This window comes from Protopterus annectens, chromosome 17.part0 (assembly GCF_019279795.1).
Source record: "Protopterus annectens isolate FY-2018-M chromosome 17.part0, PAN1.0, whole genome shotgun sequence".
Classification (NCBI taxonomy): domain Eukaryota; kingdom Metazoa; phylum Chordata; order Ceratodontiformes; family Protopteridae; genus Protopterus; species Protopterus annectens.
Window position 1 is genome coordinate 483,268,414 of NC_056751.1, and position 19,573 is coordinate 483,287,986.

At 38.0% G+C, this 19,573-nt stretch overlaps 1 protein-coding gene across 1 annotated transcript in view; it reads right to left on the bottom strand.

Moving 5' to 3' along the window:
• The window catches only part of LRRC4B (leucine rich repeat containing 4B), a 1,817,755-nt gene extending 1,800,197 nt beyond the window's left edge, over window positions 1-17,558 (bottom strand). Inside the window, exon 1 of the mRNA XM_044059307.1 lies at window positions 17,417-17,558. The gene's annotated coding sequence lies outside the window, so the exon portion shown is untranslated. The remainder of the gene's footprint in view (window positions 1-17,416) is intronic.
• Window positions 17,559-19,573: the final 2,015 nt, after the last annotated feature.

Consider the following 19,573-nt stretch of genomic DNA (forward strand, 5'->3'; position numbering starts at 1 on the left):
CATTACTTAGTGTTGGTAGACTCTTATTTGAACTGCTTTGAGAATGATTTACTACCTAATCTAATGTCCACTGCTGTTATCACCATGTTGAAATGTAATTTCTCAGTCCGTGGTAGTCCACACAAAGTTATTTCTGATAATGGTATCCAATTTACCAGTCAGTTGTTTCAGAAATTTGCAAAAGAATGGGACTTTGTACATGTTACTAGTAGTCCAGAATATCCATAGTGAAATAGACTAGCTTAGAATGCAGTACAGAATGCAAAGCATGATAATACCGAAGACTTTTTGAATTTACTTAATCTCAGATACATACCCCATGACAATATACTTGGCTCATCTGCTCAGAGACTTCTATCTAGGCAAGCCAGAACAACATTGAATATTAGTTCCAATTTGTTGAGGCCTAAAGCTAACAACAGGACAATTACAGCCCAATTATTCAGAAAGCATCCTTTGCAGAAGTCCATTTATGATAAAACAAGCAGATCTCTTCATCTATTGAAAGGAGGAGAGACAGTGTGGATACAAAAGGCGAAAGGTTTCGACTGGATTGGTCATGTAACAGGTATATGTACTGAGCTGAGATCTTGCTTCATAGAATCTGAGGGAGTGGAGTACAGGACAAATCACAGACATCATCTTCCTGTACCAGAATCAATATCACAACATTGTTCCTGTGATACAGACTGTAGTTCTCAGAGGAATCCAGACAATGTTCCTGTTACAGAACGTGTCTTAACTTCTACTTCCATTCCTGATGATGTTCCTGATGTCCCTAAAGCTGAGCATTCAGAAGAAACAGTCCCAGTTGCTAGACCTGATTTTAATTTCTATGTCACATGATTCGGTTGTATCTTCAGACCTTGTGTGAAATACACAGCAGCCTGGATATAATTATTCATATGTATTTAGTTCTGTACAATTGCACAACAAAAAATTATTTGCATTGATTGCATCTCAGTTTCTTTAAAATTGCATAACTTATTTTTCAAAGAGGGAGGATGAAGAACATTGTGTGTATGTTGTACCTTTAAGAAGCATTTCAAAGTCGGCACCTTCATATAGATAGCCAGCAAGTGCTACCTTCAGTGCCATATTGTGAGTGCAGCCAGAGAGTGAGCATGTATGTTTATAAGTTTATCTAAGGTAAAGCTATTAAGCCTCAATCCTAATGTATTTGTACATAATAAAGCTGCTTGAACAGAACCCACACAGACTCGTCTATTTTACCTTGACTCGACAAGTGACACAGATTAACTCAACATCATGGTTATCCAAAAGTGAAATACAACAGCCTAGCCTGCATCTTTAGTTGCAGAATAAGAGACAATGTACAGCAGAGTCAATTATTCGAACTAACTGGGACCTAGGGGAGTTTGGATAATCAAACATATAATTGAACCATATAAAAAACTTCTAAAATCTTGTTTTTTATGCATACAGTGATACACTTTTCAACCATCCAGCAATTCCAGTGGACAATAAAGAGTATTTTTCACACACAAGTGGGCTATAAGCTCAAAAAACACACACAAGCAAATACATATAATGTTTACATATTCAAGCTTTATGATTTTTCCTACAAAAAACGTTGGGAGGCTGTGTTTGGATAATTGACGTTTCAGATAATCAATGTTTTGATATTCGGGCTCTCTACTGTACTCTCTCTCCAAGAGTCCTTTCATCCATTGAAATGGATTGGTGGTTTGTGGTTTGTTATTGGTGTAGCACAAATCAGAAATAAATGCGGGAAAATGAAGGCTTATGAATTATGCATTTACTCTTCAGTATCATTGGTTGTTGAATAGATTCTGATCTTCTGTTTGGGAATCTGAATCCTTTTTGAAAGAAACAGTTCTGATAACTTAATACTTGCCAAAAGTCAGTCATAGAAATGTCATATTCCTGACTGCTGGTAGACTGAGACATTGAACTTAAGAATTACAATAAAAAAGGTCTAAGAAAAATCTTCCCAAACCAACAAGTATGTCAGATTTTTTATACTTACTTGTTCAGTTAAAATAATTGACTCACATTTAAACTGCTGGTGGTACTGAATATTACATATCCCGTACCATTACATAATTACATTAAAACAGCAGCATAATGTTTGGGCTGGTTTTTGATCACTTTAGACTTGAATGAAAAAAAGAGGGTATTCACAGTCATTATGCATATTCATAGCAGTATGTGAAAAGTAACAGTCATACACAAATGAATGTTCTCTCACATTTAGATAAAAACAAAATATAAGTAAATGCCATGTCATAGTATGATAATAGGGTTCCTTTCTAACTCTGAGAAGCAGGAGATGCTTTAGAGAGAATAGATATATTATAAGAACTTTGCCAAACTTATACGGCCCACAAACCGGAAATGGGTGAATGTGTGCCCTTCAAAATCCTGTGGGTACTAAAGGTATGTTTAAGCTCTTACTATACTTAGCAAGGAATCTCTCAGAGATAGACTGCAGACATATTGGGTATCTCTCAGGTTTCTGCCTTGATGATACTACAAGCAGTTAATCCTTACCTACATACATTAAAATATGCATTTTCTATTGTCATCACAGGATCAAACTACTACCATGCCTACTTTCTGTGGACTGGCATGTTTCCACGTGGTACTTGATATGACAGATTGCACCCACAGGGTTATGAGGGGCCCATCTGGACCATGGCACAAGAGATACTGTAAAATGTTACCACTCAATCAACTGCCAAGTATAGTGTGATGCACATGGCTGTATTATTATCATATTGGCACAGCATCATGGCAGTACCAATGATTGCCATATATGGTACTGTACTGTAACTTTTTGCATGGCAGGATATCACATGGACACCTTGTGGGTAAGAATGGGCCTATAATGTTTTCATGTACAGAGAAAGGTTTAGTTACTAACCATCCTGTCTTGGTGTGTCCCTCCCAATACATTTTTCAGGTGACACAGGTTACCCACTCACTCTTTGGATAAAGACACTAGTCAATAACTCACAAGAAGCTGCAAAAGGATTTTAGAACACTGTCCTGTCCCAGACACAGACAGCCACTGAACATGTGCTTGATCTACTTAAGGAACATTTTCTCCACGTGCACAGGTATAGGGAGGCTCTTGGATTAGACATTTCTACTGTATGCAGAAGTTTTCCTGCTTATTGCATGCTGCATGACATGATTCTGCATCAGTAAAGTCTGCCACTGCCACAAATAGTGACCAAAAAAACAGTTGTAGTGCATGCGTGAAGACAGCAGTAGTGACACGCTGACAACAGCATGATATCTTGTCAGACAGTCAGACAGACTCATACCACAGCAGCACAGGAGAAGCAGTGGTATCTTGTCTAAATCTATTGGTCTTGATATTCACTACATGATAACATGCAATCACAAAGATATAACCTATTGCATGCAGTGTTGCCTGTGGGCTTTGCTGAGTTGTGCATGGTGATTCACACTGTACATTAGCCATTCCTTCACACACTATACAAAAATGTGTAGTTAATATTGTTATAGCTTCTTCATTTACATAGTGGTCAGTGGACAGAGGTAGAGTTGCTAGGAGTACCAGAGGGGAGATGGGTTTTGAAGAAATGGTCAGAGCTGTAATCCAAGGCATATGACCACACAGTAGCATTTTCTAGATATACAGGTTTAAGAAGCAATGGTGTGATGATGTCATAATGAAGTTATTATGAATTGTTATTCTGATGTTGTTACAAACTAGAAACATATGAGTTTTGTTTTAATGGCATATTTTTTTTCTTTTCTTCCGTGGTTATTGATACCATTTTTTAAATCCTTTCAGGTAAGTGAACATGTTGTTATTCTTAATCACAGTTATTATGCATTGGATTATGTTTGCCTCAGATGTGTTGTTGGCTGGCATAGTTTGTCCTGTATGTGAGGATCATATTGGAGGAAGAATTTATCAGGACAATGCGAAACTGTGAGTGACTGTCATATTGATACTGTGTCATACTTGGTGGCCCTCAATGTAAGCCTTGGGATGCTCCTAGAGATTGTGAGCAAGTGCTGCCATGTGAACTTGACACCATGTTGCTACAATGACAAGACCTAACAGATGTTTGTGATGTCCTTGAAAGTGACCAGACAGTTTTGCAAGACTTAGACCTTTACTGAGAGGTCCTTTGATGTGATGTGGAAGTCTCACAATCCCTAAATAGCTGAATTGTATTTGCTTGTGGGAACTATGGTACATCGTCCACATAACCACCACACATGGGCAACTACCTTCACTCATATCCACCACTGTCACCAATGTGTCTCTGGTAAGTTCTTACTACTATGCAGATAGAAGGGGACAAGGATTCCAACAGAGTTACAATGCTCCACGCGAGGATCATTATGGTATTGCCCTTGGGTGGTACCATTTCCATGTACTGGTGAATTTCCTCAATTACTTCTTGCATCACTCTAAGTGTCTGTTCTTAAGTCTCAGTAGTTGTAATTTGTGCCTGAACAATTTCATGATACACTCACTGATGTGCAGACAAGGCCTTACAGCTCTCTCTGGAGCATGCTGCAATTGATGTCTTTACCTGACACAACTGTAGACAGACTGCACAGTGGGCAACTGAAAGTCTGAAATTATCATGTCTTACTCTAGTAGCTCAAAATGTCCACTAGAATTAGGTGTTGAGTTACAAGGGAAACCACTTTTGATAATGGCATTTGCCTATGGTGCACTATGTATGAGTCTACCCCACTAATTCCAGAGTTATCTACTTGTTTTGAGGGTAGAGAGCTCTGCCAATACACTTCACAACTTTGTGCCACTATCCTCAGACTGTGTCATGACTGTAAGAACGACACCTTTGTGAACAGCCCCCAGTGGCATTTATCTTGGCTCCCAAATGAAATGTTGGCAGTGGAAATGCCAAGTGCCAATAAGCCAAAAAAAAAAAAAAAATGAAAACACAGAATCTTTAAATCATTCTTCTCCTTATTTTCTTTGCAGGAGTGCAAGCCCCTCCTGCGCCTTCATGTGGGGTTATTGCCCCTCACAACCCCAGAACATATATCAAGTAGGAGATTGCCATACGTTGGAGAAAGGGGATTATTCTGAGAAATGGCATTTCGGACTTGGTATATGCCAATTCAGTATCTGTATTTTGGGAGTCTATCTATTAGGTACTAAAATTTCAGATGGTTACCATTTCTCTCTCCCAGTACTCAGTTAAACACCTTTTAACACATTCTGCCTGATAATGACCCCTTTTTCCCAGCTATACATTTTCCATATGTCTTAAGTACCATCCACAAGGATATGTTTTTCCTCAGAAATAAAGTTCTCTTTTTGTGTGATGCTGCAACATCTTGTCCCTAACAAAAAAGAAAGTTCATATTGCAAAGTAAAACTTTGCCCCAATTTACATTTTCATGCATCCCTTATGTCAAACTCTGCAATGTGAATCTTATTTATGATAGAACAACATTATTTCAGTGAAGTTTTGTACTTTTTCTCCTCATGAGCATGCGTTTGTGTGTGTGCTCCAATACACATGTTTATCTGTCTGCCTGAGTAGAAGTGAGTATCAGTGCCTTATCATAAAGTACTAAAATGTGAAACAGCATGATAGAGCTAACAAGGGGGCAGGATTGTCATTTCTGATAGAACTAAATATGATGAAAAAATGTTTTTTATGTTATTTGATGACCTGGTTTATACTAAAATGAAAGTAGGTTTTATGGATAGAATGATGCATTTTGTTAAGATTGAATTATATGATCTTTTGATGAACAGATTGCTGGATGAGGAAATGTATGGATATTTTAGTGTTGAATATCCATTAATACCCATGATATATGGCATGCCTAAAATACATAAGGATCCTATAGAGCCACCTTTGCGACCTGTAGTTTCACTATCCATCTTTGCTGAATGCCATCTGAGACCAGTTGCTAACACAGTTGATACTGTTTTAAGGGATACACAACATTTTCTCAAAGATTTAAATGAATATAATTCATTGTATGACATATCAAATTGCTTGCTGGTTACATTGGATGTTAACACACTTTTTACTGTGATATCCAATTTAGAGGGAATAGAGGCGATTAGAGCATTTTTACATAAGCATAGCACATATAGTAATGATGTAATTATTTTGATATGTTCCCTTTTAGATTTGATTTTAAAAAACATTTTCATGTTTGCTGAACAGGTAAATTTACAGATGATTGACGTGGCTATGGGCACAGCTTGTGCCAATAGCTACGACAACCTAGTGATGGCCAAATGGGGAGAGGATTATGTTCACATATCACACGCTTTTTCTGATATATTTTTTTGGTATGTGAGGACACTCTGTTAGAACTGGAGTGTTTTGTCATGTACTTAGAATCAACCACAAATTATTTGAGGTTTACGAAGAATGTCCATGCTCAGCATATAGATTTTTTGGATGTGCACTTGGTTAAAGGTGAGAGAGGTATGCTGGATGCATCAATGTATAGGAAACCATGTAGAAGAAAAACACTACTGCATCGAAATAGTATGCATCCAGGGTTTGTGTTTAATAGTATAAGCAAAAGTCAAACACTTAGGATTTCTAGATTACATACTCAGGAAGTACAGTTGAATGAAGCACTAGAGACTTTTAAAGAAGAATTAAGGGCTAGAGGATATCATGACAAGGATTAAAAACAAGTTATAAACCAGTGAAACCCTTCTTCTGTAAAATCAATTACAAAAGAAAGAGAAATAATATGTATAATGGATAAGTCAGGCCCACTATAACTTTCACAAGTGATGTGGGGAGGATATGTGATGTAATGAGAATTGGTCTGTCCTTATTTCTGATAATAAGGTGCATGAGGTGGTGGGTGATATACCAAAATTTTGTTTTAAGAATGCCCAATCATTTAAGCGACAATTGTGTTGTAATAATAAAGATAAAAATATGGATAAAAGACCACAGGTCTCGAAATATGTTTTTTTTTTCATGCAAGAGGTGTACATCCTGTTCCTATATTTCCAAATCTAAGGTATTTAAACATCCAACTTCAGAATATATGTTTTCTCTGAAGTCTTACTCAGATTGCTGTAGCAGGCACCTAGTCTATCTTGCCCACTGTGTTCTATGCAGTAGTTTTTATGTGGGTAAGACTAGCAGGACTTTAAAAGAGAGGGTGTAGGAACATATAGGATATATTAGAAATAAAGACATCAGTAGTCCACTATATAGACACATTCAAATGCACAAAGAACATTATTTTGTGTTTTTAGTTCTGCAAAACATCATAATAAGCAAGGGAGGTACAAATAATATTATAGAGAAATGTGAAACTAAATGGATTTTAATGTTGCAGGCACATAAACCTCCAGGATTGAATGGCTATGTGTCTTTAAAACCAATTTTGAAGGAAAGGAAGTTACGTCATTAATTGATTGTATAATTGATTTAATGTGATATATAAATGGAGTTTTAAATGTTTGCTATTTTTCTGATGAGGTGCCTGTAAGGCATGAAAGTGCTTACCTACATTAAATTATTTGTTTTTCCTTGAACCTGAAGCAGTTTTCGGTCCTGGTTATTATAGCATTTTGAGTCACTTTGTGTTCTGCAAAGTTTTTTATCCAGGAGCTTTACTGCTGCAGAACCGTTTTTATCTCTTGGATTAATAAAATTACTTAAGAGTTTCATTATTGTGGGTCATTATTGCTGAACAAATGGCAACTTTGCACTCTGTCCATTTAAAGTATTTTGCAGATTAAACTCTCAGAAAAGCATCAGTCAACATATATAACATTTTACTAAACTATCCATAATGTACAGTTATATGAACTTTTTCTTGTATAAAAAAATAAAAAAAATGTTTTAATTTAAAAGGTTCTCTAGTTATTCAAAAATTTCCAGCTCTGCACGATTTTATATGTGTATTACCTATAGTACCTTTCTATGTAGTCAATGAAAAAGTATTAATTTGGGAGATCAAATAGATTGTTTCAGAAAACTGGCATTCCTTACTGTGCTCAGTGGTATACCTGCAGTTATGTATAGGCTGAGTCATACTGTGAGGGTTTTCACTTTCTTTTTATAAATATAAATAAGTCCCATAGCAGGACTGCAGCTGTTTTAGCAAATATAAGAAACATTATTATGAAACTGCTGTTTACCACATAGTAGGAATGACAGTATATTGATAATTCCCTTACACTTTTTCTTCTCTGTTTTGCCGAATGGCAAAAGACTGATCTCCGCTGTTGTCTCTGTCTCAAAAACCTTGAGTGGTCAGTCCCCCAAACCTGTAATTATTTCTTCAGCCAAAGAGTAAGTTGCTAGTGCTGCAAAGTAATATAACAACTATTGCAATGTCAAAATTATTTCTTTGTCTTTTTTTCCTGTCATGTCTTCCTCTACATATCCAAAAGAGCCTGGGGCACCTTAGCTACTATCATCCATGGCAGGCAGAGACACAGATCCCTCACCTACTTGTCATGAGTTTGTTTTGCTGGGGATCAGTACCGGCTCTTCTCTTGCAGATAATTTAAGACATAGCATTTGACACCTTAACCAGCCCCACCTGAAGGCTGCGGTGGAGGCTGCAGTTGGTAGGGAGATGGAGTGGCAGTGGGGCCAGTATTAACATCTCTAGCTGGTGTAAAACATGTTGCCCTGGCAGACTCCAACCAAAGAGCCACCAAAGGCTACTCTCTCAATAGCTGAAAATGCCCTGGACAGGTCTCTGAATGATGCTTTCTGTGCCAGGAAAACAGATGCAACAGTCCAGTGTCTCCATCCTGCATATTTTTCTGCACATACAGTTTTGTGTCAAACATACCCCTAGTGCAACTCATAATTTCTGTCCATCACTATTTGTCCATCCTCTATTTGTCTGTTTTCCCTTCCATTTGTCAACTCAGTCTGTTTTGTAATCACCCACACTGTCTTGTTTGCCTAGTTATATTACTGTGTACATCTTTACAGATTCCCTATATATCATCCGTTGGCTTACTACCCATTTTTCTTCCCCATCACCCATTATGTATTTCAGAAAAAGGAACGTACCCCCCCCAAAAAAAAAAATGACATTCCATTCCCACCTCCTCCAGCACAGCCATCTTATGTCATCCTGTTGTGTTTAGATTGTTTACTCTCTCCCCTTTTTCAGCTTCTCTATCCATGCTTTTCCATACTTATAAATAAGTAAACTTGAGTCCATTATTTATTTTTTATTTTATTTTACATTTGTTGACTGGGATAGTCCGACTGGAATCATGTCCATTTTCAGCAGAGGCCCGGGGAGAAAAGCTCCAAGACAGACAGTTACAATTAAAAACAGTTATAAACAATGTAGATATTTTACAGATTTGATATATACAAAGAATGTAAAAGTTCACAGGATAAAGTTTCCCTTAGGTTAAACACGGGAAATTTTAACAGCATTTTGAGAAATAATTCTCATTTTAGATAAAAGTTAGCCAAGCTTGTTGCAGTGACAAAGCCAGTTTACAACCAGATGTTGTTTGAGTCTGGTTTTAAATTGGGTTAGGGAGGAGAGCAATGTAATATCAGCTGGGAGTAGGTTCCAGACTCTGCCAACAGAGTTTGCAAAGAGGGAGTCACCGGCTGCATTGCTGGTTTGGATAGCTTGAATTAGTAGTTTGTTTGAGGATCTAGGCAGTCTCGGACTGTTATAGGGGGTGATAATATTTTTAAGAGCTGGTGTTTTATCTGGGTTATGGAGGATTTTCTGGGCTACAGTCAGGAGGTTAAATTGAATAAGACTGGGAAGTTCTAGCCACTCAAGTTGTTTAAGGTTGATGCAGTGGTGTGTTCTAAAAGGCAGGCCTGTGGCAAACCTAGCAATGTGATTGTAACATGTTGACAGTCTATTAAGTACAGACTTGTTTAGATTAGAGAGAAGGGGGGAAGCCTATAGAAGGGTTGAGAGTAGGTAAGAATGGGCTATGGCAATCTTAGCTGGAGGGGTTAAGAAGGCTTTAATTCTATATAGTGACCCAGGTTTCTTATTGACAGTCTGGATCAATTGGTTTACGTGTAGGTCAAGTTTTTAGGTTATTATCAATAATAACACCTTGTAGCTTTGTAGAGGGGTCACGGGAGATTATAGTGCCATCTTTTGCATTTATGGTGAATGAAAACACAGCAGGCCTTTGTGTGGGGGAAAATAGTAGCATTTTAGTTTTCTGGGGATTTAGTAGCAACTGACGTTCAGAGAGCCAGTTTTCTATGGTATTACAGGCGGATTGGGTAGCAAACCTCAATTCTGCAGGAGATGTAGCTGAGCAAATAAGGGTGGAGTCATCAGCGTATTGGATACAGCTGACATTGGGGATGACAGTATGTAGGTCGTTAATAAAGACGGAAAACAGTAGGGGTCTTAATATAGAACCTTGTGGGACACCAAGGGTGTTAGGTAATAGGTTAGAGAGTTTATTCTGTCAGAGAACAGCCTGCTGCCTCTCACTGTGGTATGATTTAAACCATTTAAGGGCTTTAGAAGTTAGGCAGAAAGTCTGCAGGGTGTGAATCAGTAGATGGTGATCCACCATGTCAAATGCCTTGGACAGATCCAGGAAGTGGGCTGAGGATATTTGATTGTTGTTACGATTATTATTGATGGCATTGGTAAATGCTAGCAGGGCGGAGGTCGTGCTATGGTGTGGACGGTAACCATGTTGGGTATCTGCCAAGAGGTGATGTTGGGTTAGGTGGTGCATGAGTTGTTTGTGTATACATTTTTCCATGATCTTTGCAAGTGAAGAAAGTATAGTCTATAGTTGGAGAATTCGTGGAGGAACCTCCTTTATGTAGTGGGATTACATAGGATGTTTTCCAAATGCTGGGAATTTTAGCCTTAGCTATGGTCTGATTAATTAATATTGAAACTGGATAGGCAATAGCATCAGCTGAGATTTGTAGGTATTCGGAAGGGAGTTGGTCAGCAGAGAGAGTGATGGGTTTTAATTTTTTGATTAAGGTACGAATAAATGACGTAGACACTGGTTGAAGGTTGAAGGAGAGTAAGTTTTTATGGGTGGTTCTGCCATGGCTGGGAGAGCAGGGAGAAAGTTGGCTAGCTAGGGCTTGAATTGTCTCAGTAAAGAAATTATTAAAACTGTCTGCTACTCTCTCAGGGGATTTATCAGTGGTAGTGGTGGGGATAGGGGTAGATGTTTTACCAGGATGAAGCAGATTAATGGACATCTACAGAATAATGCAGCTAACGTAGTGGCTTCACTTTGCTAGCTAATGGTACTGAGATGCAGCTTGTCAAAAATCAAGCCTCGTAACATTACTGCAAAGAGACACTTACTTGCAAAGTTCAGAAATTTGCAGACACAGTTTGAAGACCTATGAAGATACAGAACATAGGACTTGCACAGATGTGCAAACCATACAAATCTCTGCCTGCATTCCTGTACACCTCTTAGATGAATTACATATATCTGTCTCTGTATTCATGTATCTTACATATGTGAGAACAGCATCAGTGGTTTGCACTTAATTGAATTTGCTTATTGATAAAGAAGCTTTTTTCTCACACTTTGCCTTGCACACTTGTGCAGTGCAGGACCAAGGAATCCACCTACAAATGCCATCATAACTACCGCTGGAAGTGGTAAACAGTTTGACAAAGGTTATAGGTTTAAATGAGATAAAACCACTTGGATGTTTTCAGGATGGTTTTACAGGCAGATGTGTTTGTGATTGCGAGAGTACATCTGAGTCAATAAAGTAGATTTTGCAAAGTGAAACTTGTCTTGTAGTTTTTGCTTGCATGTCTGCAGTACAAAACCATTTTCTGATATTCCCCATACTGCCATCTTCATTGTTTATTTGTGGAACAGCCCATTATAGCTTGAATAGAATCAGGTAAAACAAGATATACCATATCTTTGTCCACCACCAGTACAATATAGAAAGTATAAACGGGCATAATAAAGTAAGAGAAAACAAGAAATGTTTAACGTTTAAGCACATAAAAATGTCTTTTGGGATTCCTAATAAATTAATATTTGAAATAGAGTGTGGTGTGTAAATTATAAGTTAACTTTATAAGAAGATGATGATAGAGCGAATGCATTATAATTACACATCACAAGAGACTGGATTTATGAATTATACAAAGTGGTTAGCTACATCAGCTCTCTCTGCCTCCCCCAACTGCAATATTTTCAGCAGGTGCTCAGACCACAAACTGAGCATATATTACAGTTAAGACTTTATCAGTCTATGCCAGTGGAATTGGCTGACTTAGACTAGTAAACATAATACTGTTCAGTCAGACAAGGACCAGAACATAAACATACAATATAGTAGAAGGACTGGTAAACATGAAAGAGGAATGTGCAGTCCACAATGATGACACTATGAATGAGTATGAAACAAATAAAGACCGTCTGCCATGTCAGTGTGTATTGTAAAGCAACATATGGCTTTTTAAATACAAATACCAGAATTCTGTGTTTGTTGGAATATTGACCACGTAGTAAAATGAGCTACAAAAAACAAGTGGTCCATATAGTGCACCTGGTGCATGCGTCATACACTGTTTTCATGATTTGTGGATCTGCTATGCTAAACTGAATAGTAAGAACTGCTATAAGTTGTGTCATCTCCAGGTCTACAGATTCAGGAGTGCTATATCCATGGAAACATTTCTGCTGCTATAAAAGTTGTCTAGCTAAATGCTATTTTAGTACTGGCAATGCTTGTGAGTATGCTTTTAGGATCACCTGTTATATAATAGCAATGGAATGTCTAAAGACTAAAATATTTTTTGTAATGTTCAGTGAGAAGTTCTTAATTAGTAGCACACTTTTTGGTAAGTCATTGGAGTGGCTTTTGATGCGACCCCTAGACAATTCTTTTACTTCACATTACTGTACTGAATGATAAAGTATCCATTTCCATACCCTTAAAAATGGCAAAAAGACCAGGCAAACCATTCCCACTAACTACCACTAGTGCTGCTGGTTCTCAAAATTCAATGCAACTGCTGATAGACAATTCCAGGGTGAACATAAATCTGCAAATGCACCATTTCTGTGTTAGTGCTGATGTACATCTGGGATTCGTCTCACCCAGTCACCCCCACCAAAGTCCTTTCCCCACAATGACTCAATAAATGAATACAGCATTTTAAACCATATAAAGCAAACACAAACACTAGAGTTTTTAATATAGTTCAGCTTTGAAGCAGTTTAAGTGTTATGGCTTAGATACAGTACTGTTGTTTTACTTGGGGAGTAAAAATAATACATAGGGCTTTTAAATACATTAAATTAAATAAGATGCCTAATTAGCATAAAAAGGCCACTTGGCATAATGGTTAAGGCATTATAGGCACTCTACCAACTTCTGAAATGTGACAATAGATGAAACAAAAATTCTATCAGGTTTGTGATGATATGGGCTAGTGCCAGCATAGCCAGCTGGAGTTCTATAAAGAATGATATGTCCTTTGATTGTCAAACTCATTTATACAAGATGCTTGTGTTACAAATGCGTTAGAACTGTATGGCATTTAAATATCAAATGGATTTGCACAAATTCTTATGTTACAAATGTATTAGAACTGTATGGCATTTGAATATCAAACTGATTTGTACAGATGCTTGTGTTACAAACTGTATGGCATTTGAAAATCAAATTCTATTTGTAAAGTTGCTAGCGCAAAAATGTACAATGCTGGGTCTTGCTGGACAGAGACGGAATATGCATGTGAGACTGTTAGTATATATGTTAGCAAAGGACACTGAAAGATAGGAGTTAATCTCAATCCAGTTAGTTTTGGAAAATCCTTAAAACTAAATTAGATGTTAATCCATCAGCACAGTATCCCACTGTGCTGAATGGAACTGGAGTCAGTGGGTCTGGGAGAGGACATAGTTTAGTAGCCTCTGTAAGGAAGAGGAGAAGTACTTTAATTGTTTCATGGCTCCCGTGCACTACCATAAACATTTAGATGTATACTGGAGCAGTCTATGCTAAATTCCTGTCTCAGCTTCAAAGAAGGATACTGTGAGAACCTAGAGTCAAGCGACCAAATGAGGTCATTCTGCCAGCCATCTTGGAAATTATGTTTTACATATTACAGTGGGAAATCTTTCAGTATTGAGTATTCTATCTTGGCCCTGACAATAAGGACCATTCACCACATCATCTGCCTTGCTCTATTAAGTAAGTAACAAATAGTAATTTTCATAGATTCAGTAAGGAAACTATAGTAAAGCTTAGTTTAGATACTGTTTTTCTTTATTTGTCTGAGTAAGTCCATCAATGTTATTTTCAATATTTCCTGTGATTTGAACTCTGTGGTTTGCTGTAAATATATATTCAATATTTTCATGTTCTTATTATTTATTAAATATATTTAAAATTTGTATTGCGGTTGGTCCTTTTATAAAGTATTTAACCTTTCTGCATGCTAATATTTATTTGGTGACACTGTGTGGGCCACTCCTGAAGGCCTAGTTGTCTTGGTCAAATATTACCATTTGTAAAAGCATTAATATTACACAGTATAATTGGTCACCTTTTGTTAAGAGCCCTATAGTAGCTGATTGTGGAGTGTCTAGTGGCAGTGATAACTACCTTATACTCTGGGCATCTGGGAGCACAGCAGGTAAATCTGTGCCAACCTTTCCCAAGGTGTGTGTGTGTGTGTGTGTGTGTGTGTGTGTGTGTGTGTGTGTGTGTGTGTGTGTGTGCGTGTGTGTGTGTGTGTGTGTGTGTGTGTGTGTGCGTATGCAAAAAATCAAATCTCACTGTATGTGTGTGTCAGCTACTTGGAGCAGGGACACAAAGCACTAATTTGACAAAGAGGGTGCTGGAGGACTTGGCTTGGACACTACACTGAGGACATAATCCTGTAGCTGTACCAGGGGGGAGTCTTATTGGGGACCTACAGGAGACAGATAAAGAAACCCAGATCCCAAGCTTTGTGTGTTCCCTGTGCATCTTAAGGGAAATTGTATTTGGTGCAGACAGCTGTATCTGGAAACATTGACTGTATCCATTTGTATTCCAAGTGAACTTTCCTCTCTAGCATCAGTAGTGAGGAGTCAGGCTTCTTGATTAGTGGCTCTGTGTGGGGATGCCACAAGATTGTAAGTCAAAGACAGAAAGATAATGAAGATAGTCAGATATCCTTCATAAGGGATGCCGGTAACAACTTGCTAACCAATCCACAGGACATGAAAGACAGATGGAAGGAGCATTTCCAGCAGCTTTTGAATGAAGAAAACCCCATAGAAGCAGTACTGCCCCAGTCACAGCCTATGGTGAGAGAAGAGGATGTCCCCATCCTAGAAGAAGTTAAGAACAGCACTAAGGAAATGAAATCAGGGAAAAGCAGCAGACTTGGTTGAGGTCACAAGAGATATGATCAAGAACTTGGGTGAGATGGGGAGAAAATGGCTCCTGAGGATACTCATAGTAGCATGGAGAGAAAAACGTATTCCATATGACTGAAGAATATACTTACTAGTCCTAGTGTTCAAGAATAAAGGGGACATCCACAACTGTGGGCAGTATAGAGGTATCAAACTCTTATCACACTGCATGAAAGGTCTGGAGAAGGTGATAAACAAATATGCAGATCAGTAGAAATCAAGATTGGAAATGAGCAGTTTGGATTCAGACCAGGATGCAATGCAGCCAACTTGATGGTGGCAGTGAGGCAGATACTTGAACAGAAGCTAGAAATGAAGGAAGAGTCCATCTGGGCAATCAAGGTCCCAAGAAAAGCTGATTTGGGCAGTCTTGCAGGGGGGGTTGGAGTCCCAGAAATAATGGTAGATTTAGTGCAAGCTATGTAAGAGGACCCAAGAACTCAAGTAAAACAGTATTTGGTCTTACAGAGGGGTTCCCAGTAGGAGTGAGTGTGCATTAGGCTTCAGTTCTGAGCCCAATGCTGTTCATATTGGTGATGGACTATATCTGCAAACAGGTCACAGAGGACAGGTCAAAAAACTTGCTGTATGTTGACAATGTGGCATTAGAAGCAGACTCTGAGCAAGAACTTCAGCAAGTAGGGGTATCAAATGCAAAACTGAAGGCACATGAGGTGAAGTTGAGTAAAACAAGACAAGATAGTTGTAATAGCAGCAAATGGGAAAAATCAGAAGAAGCTGAGAAATGAGATAGAAGGGAAAACAGTGGAAAAGGTTAGCAGCTTCAAGTATCTTGGAGAGGTGGTTGAGTAGAAGGGAAGTGTGAATGAGGAGGTCAAAGCTAGAATCAGAAGGCTGCAGCCAAGTAGCACAGAGTGTCAGGTGTAGTATATGACAGAACAATTCAAAAGAAGCTGAAAAGTAGTGTGTGCAGAAAGTGGTGGGACCAGTACTACTCTATGTTACAGAAACCTGAGCAGTGAAGGTAGAGCAGTTGAAGTTATAGCTGATGGAGATGAAGTGCCTGAGGCTGGTTGTAGAAAGCACAGCATGGGATAGATGAAGGGAAGAGGACATCAGAACAGAAGCCAAAGTAACCCTATTTACAGAAAAGTTCAAAGAGAACAGATTATGGTGGTTTGGGCACATCTGCAGGAAAGCAGAAGAGAATCTGGTGAATAAGATCTGGGACAGACAGGAAGAGGGCAAAAGGAAATTAAGGTGTCTGGCAGAGAGATGGATGGATTGATTGTGTGAAAAGACCTTTAACAGTCAAGTATGGGAGTCGAAGAAGTTAGTAGAGTGGCACCGAATAGGAAGTGATGGCAACAAGTGACATGACACCCTGACTTCATGTAGAATAATGGGTAAAAGGGTGTGGATGATGATGATGATGATGACTGATGGCATAGGATGTCTAATTCCCCGGTGGCGAATCCTTGGTAAGGACAATGACAGGTAGTCTGCCTATGACTGTCCTTCTCTACGTCTTAACCACCCTCTAAGACCATGCTTCTTTTGCATATTCTCTTCATACCCCTTCTGTCCAGTAAGGTCTATTTTGATCCATTTTTGTTTTGCTTAATTATATTTCAATAAATAAATTATTAAAGAAAAGGGGGGTAAATACACCTATGATGCATTGATGTGATAAAGACACAGACAAAATTATATGACTAAAGTTTACTGCTTTATCTGTCCATTTATATTTAACATTTTTCCTCTATGGGATATTATTATTTTGCATGAGATGCAGGTTTATTTTATGCCTCTAAAAATCATACAGAATGATGACATGTAGGAAATTAACATCCTACAGAAAAATGCAACAAATTCAGAGATTTAATAAATAATCAGTTATCTGTGGCCAAAAAAAAAAAAAAAACAGGCATCTGTTTCTCTGTCAACTGAAAATATTGACAAAAGTCTGATCAGTAGTCAAATATAGTCAGTATAGAAATAAGCCAGCAACAAATCACTCACGCAGCATTGCAAACATTATGCTATATCTGGTCCACTTACTATTTTTCTGTAAAGATGCTCCCAGTTGAACCACACTTCAAATATGACAGGCGCAATCAGTTCTCCATATGAAAAAGTCAGTCATATGCAGGTAACCACCGCCACAGCAACAGTGGTGGAGCCTTTCTGGCTTCACTCTTTTCCTGCAAAAGATCACTGGACCTTATTACTTTCTCAGCAAGACTTTCTTGTATTACACTCATTTGCATTTCCTGCACAATAAGATTAACAATGCAAAAAAGACTAACAAGGATGAACTGATTTAATGACAAATATGGAGCTAGTGCAGGTTTTAAATCACTGTACTATATTCTAAATATAAAGCTTGGAATAATTTAGCTTTCCATAAATGATTTATGTCTTGCTGATCACACAATATAATGCCTGCACATGCTCAGACATCAATAGTATTTAGTATAGAAGAACAGAAGAACATGCAGTTAGATTGTTTGTTTCATGTGCTTTACAGCTTCCTCTACCAGGAAAAGAGATTTCTAACATCTATATCTGATCAACAGCTTAATCAGAATTTACATTTTTTCTTTGTCTTTCATACTCAATAACGTGTGGGCACTGATACTGTAGAAATTAATAAAAGAAGAGTTTATTCTTCGAGTGTCAGATTCTCTGATAATTTATTTGTATACAACCAAGACAGTGCATAACACTTCAGAGTAGCAAAAAAGCAGCTGTTTCCAGTCATACTGTATCGTTAGTCTTGATCATTCGCTATTGTTATTCCCAAAGCAGCCCTCTGCTTACTGCCAGCCACAACGTCCCAGGGGAGCTACAACACAGCTACAGCTCCCCAGCTCCCCTGTGTATTACCAGGCAATAGGCTGCTTACTGGAAATGCTAATTCTGTACGCTGGTTGAACTACTTTTATAGCTCCTTTCTTCCTCTGTGAGTTTTAATTCCCATTGCATGTCCAGGCTTTTTCTTAGACTATATAATGATGGTATGAAGACGAGTTGTAAAAGCAAAATGCAACAACCATTCAAATAAATCTAATAGTTTGATATGTAAGGTAAGTGCTTACTCCTCTGCCTTTCACTTGTGAGACGGGATTGTCATGCTATGCTATGCTTCAGACTATAGTACCTAATCTCTGATCGTGATCAAAGAGATGTGGCAATGACACTCTGCAGGGCTTTAACAGAACATCAGGGAGGAAACATCCTTGATTACAGTTGTGCCAATCCCACACAATGAGGAAGAAAAGCAAGGAGTAAAACATGGCAGTCTGCACAGGATGGTTCCAGAAATGTGCCAAGCCAGAGCCCGCAGTTCCTACAAATAATGAACTGTCAGCTGAGACGGATTTTATTTTCTGACTTTACTGTAGTGTATTTTCCTCACGACGTACCTTGCTCCATATTATTCTCTGCTCTTTATTCCTTTTTGTTGTATAAACACCACCTTAAAAGGAGTGTCTTACAAAAACAAAATGTATATAAAAATGAAAGCAGCAGTAGAATATTCATAGAGCCTTCACATGCAGATATAGTCAGACTGAAACTTTCAGCCAATCATTTAAAATAATGGATCATGTACTTCTGACAGCTTTTTGGTGGTTAAACTTGTTGTATGCCAAATCTCCTATAGAACAAAATAACGTATACTGCTCATTGACTATTTTCTGGCACAAATAGTATAGAAATTAAAAAAAAAATGTATTTCTCATTATGTCAGTTTTTGCAGAGATCAGCAATGAGTCACAGCATTGCTCTTTAAGATGCAAACTTTTCATTTTGAGGCCTCTGGTGCCAGCCCACCACCAGGCTGCTCAATTGCTAGCCAGGCAGTCATTAGGTAACTTTGTATTGTTAAGCTATACTTCCTTTACAGGACTGGTTGTGATGCTGTGGTTGGGTGTGCTAAGGATGTGCCTGATTTGAGGCTGCAACTCACTACTGTGACCAATATAAGGGATGCCTGCTCTAAATATAGCGATATAAATGGATATAAAAAAAAAGTGAAGACCAGAATAAAGACACAGAGATAAAACATCATATTGAGAAAAAGAGCAATAGTGTGTTTACAAATGGAATTTTGTTTGACCTAAACAAACCAGTGTAGATTTCAACACAGAAAGAACATCAAAGGAAAAGGTTTACTGGACAGCATTAAGTTAAACAGAATTATAAATACTTTCA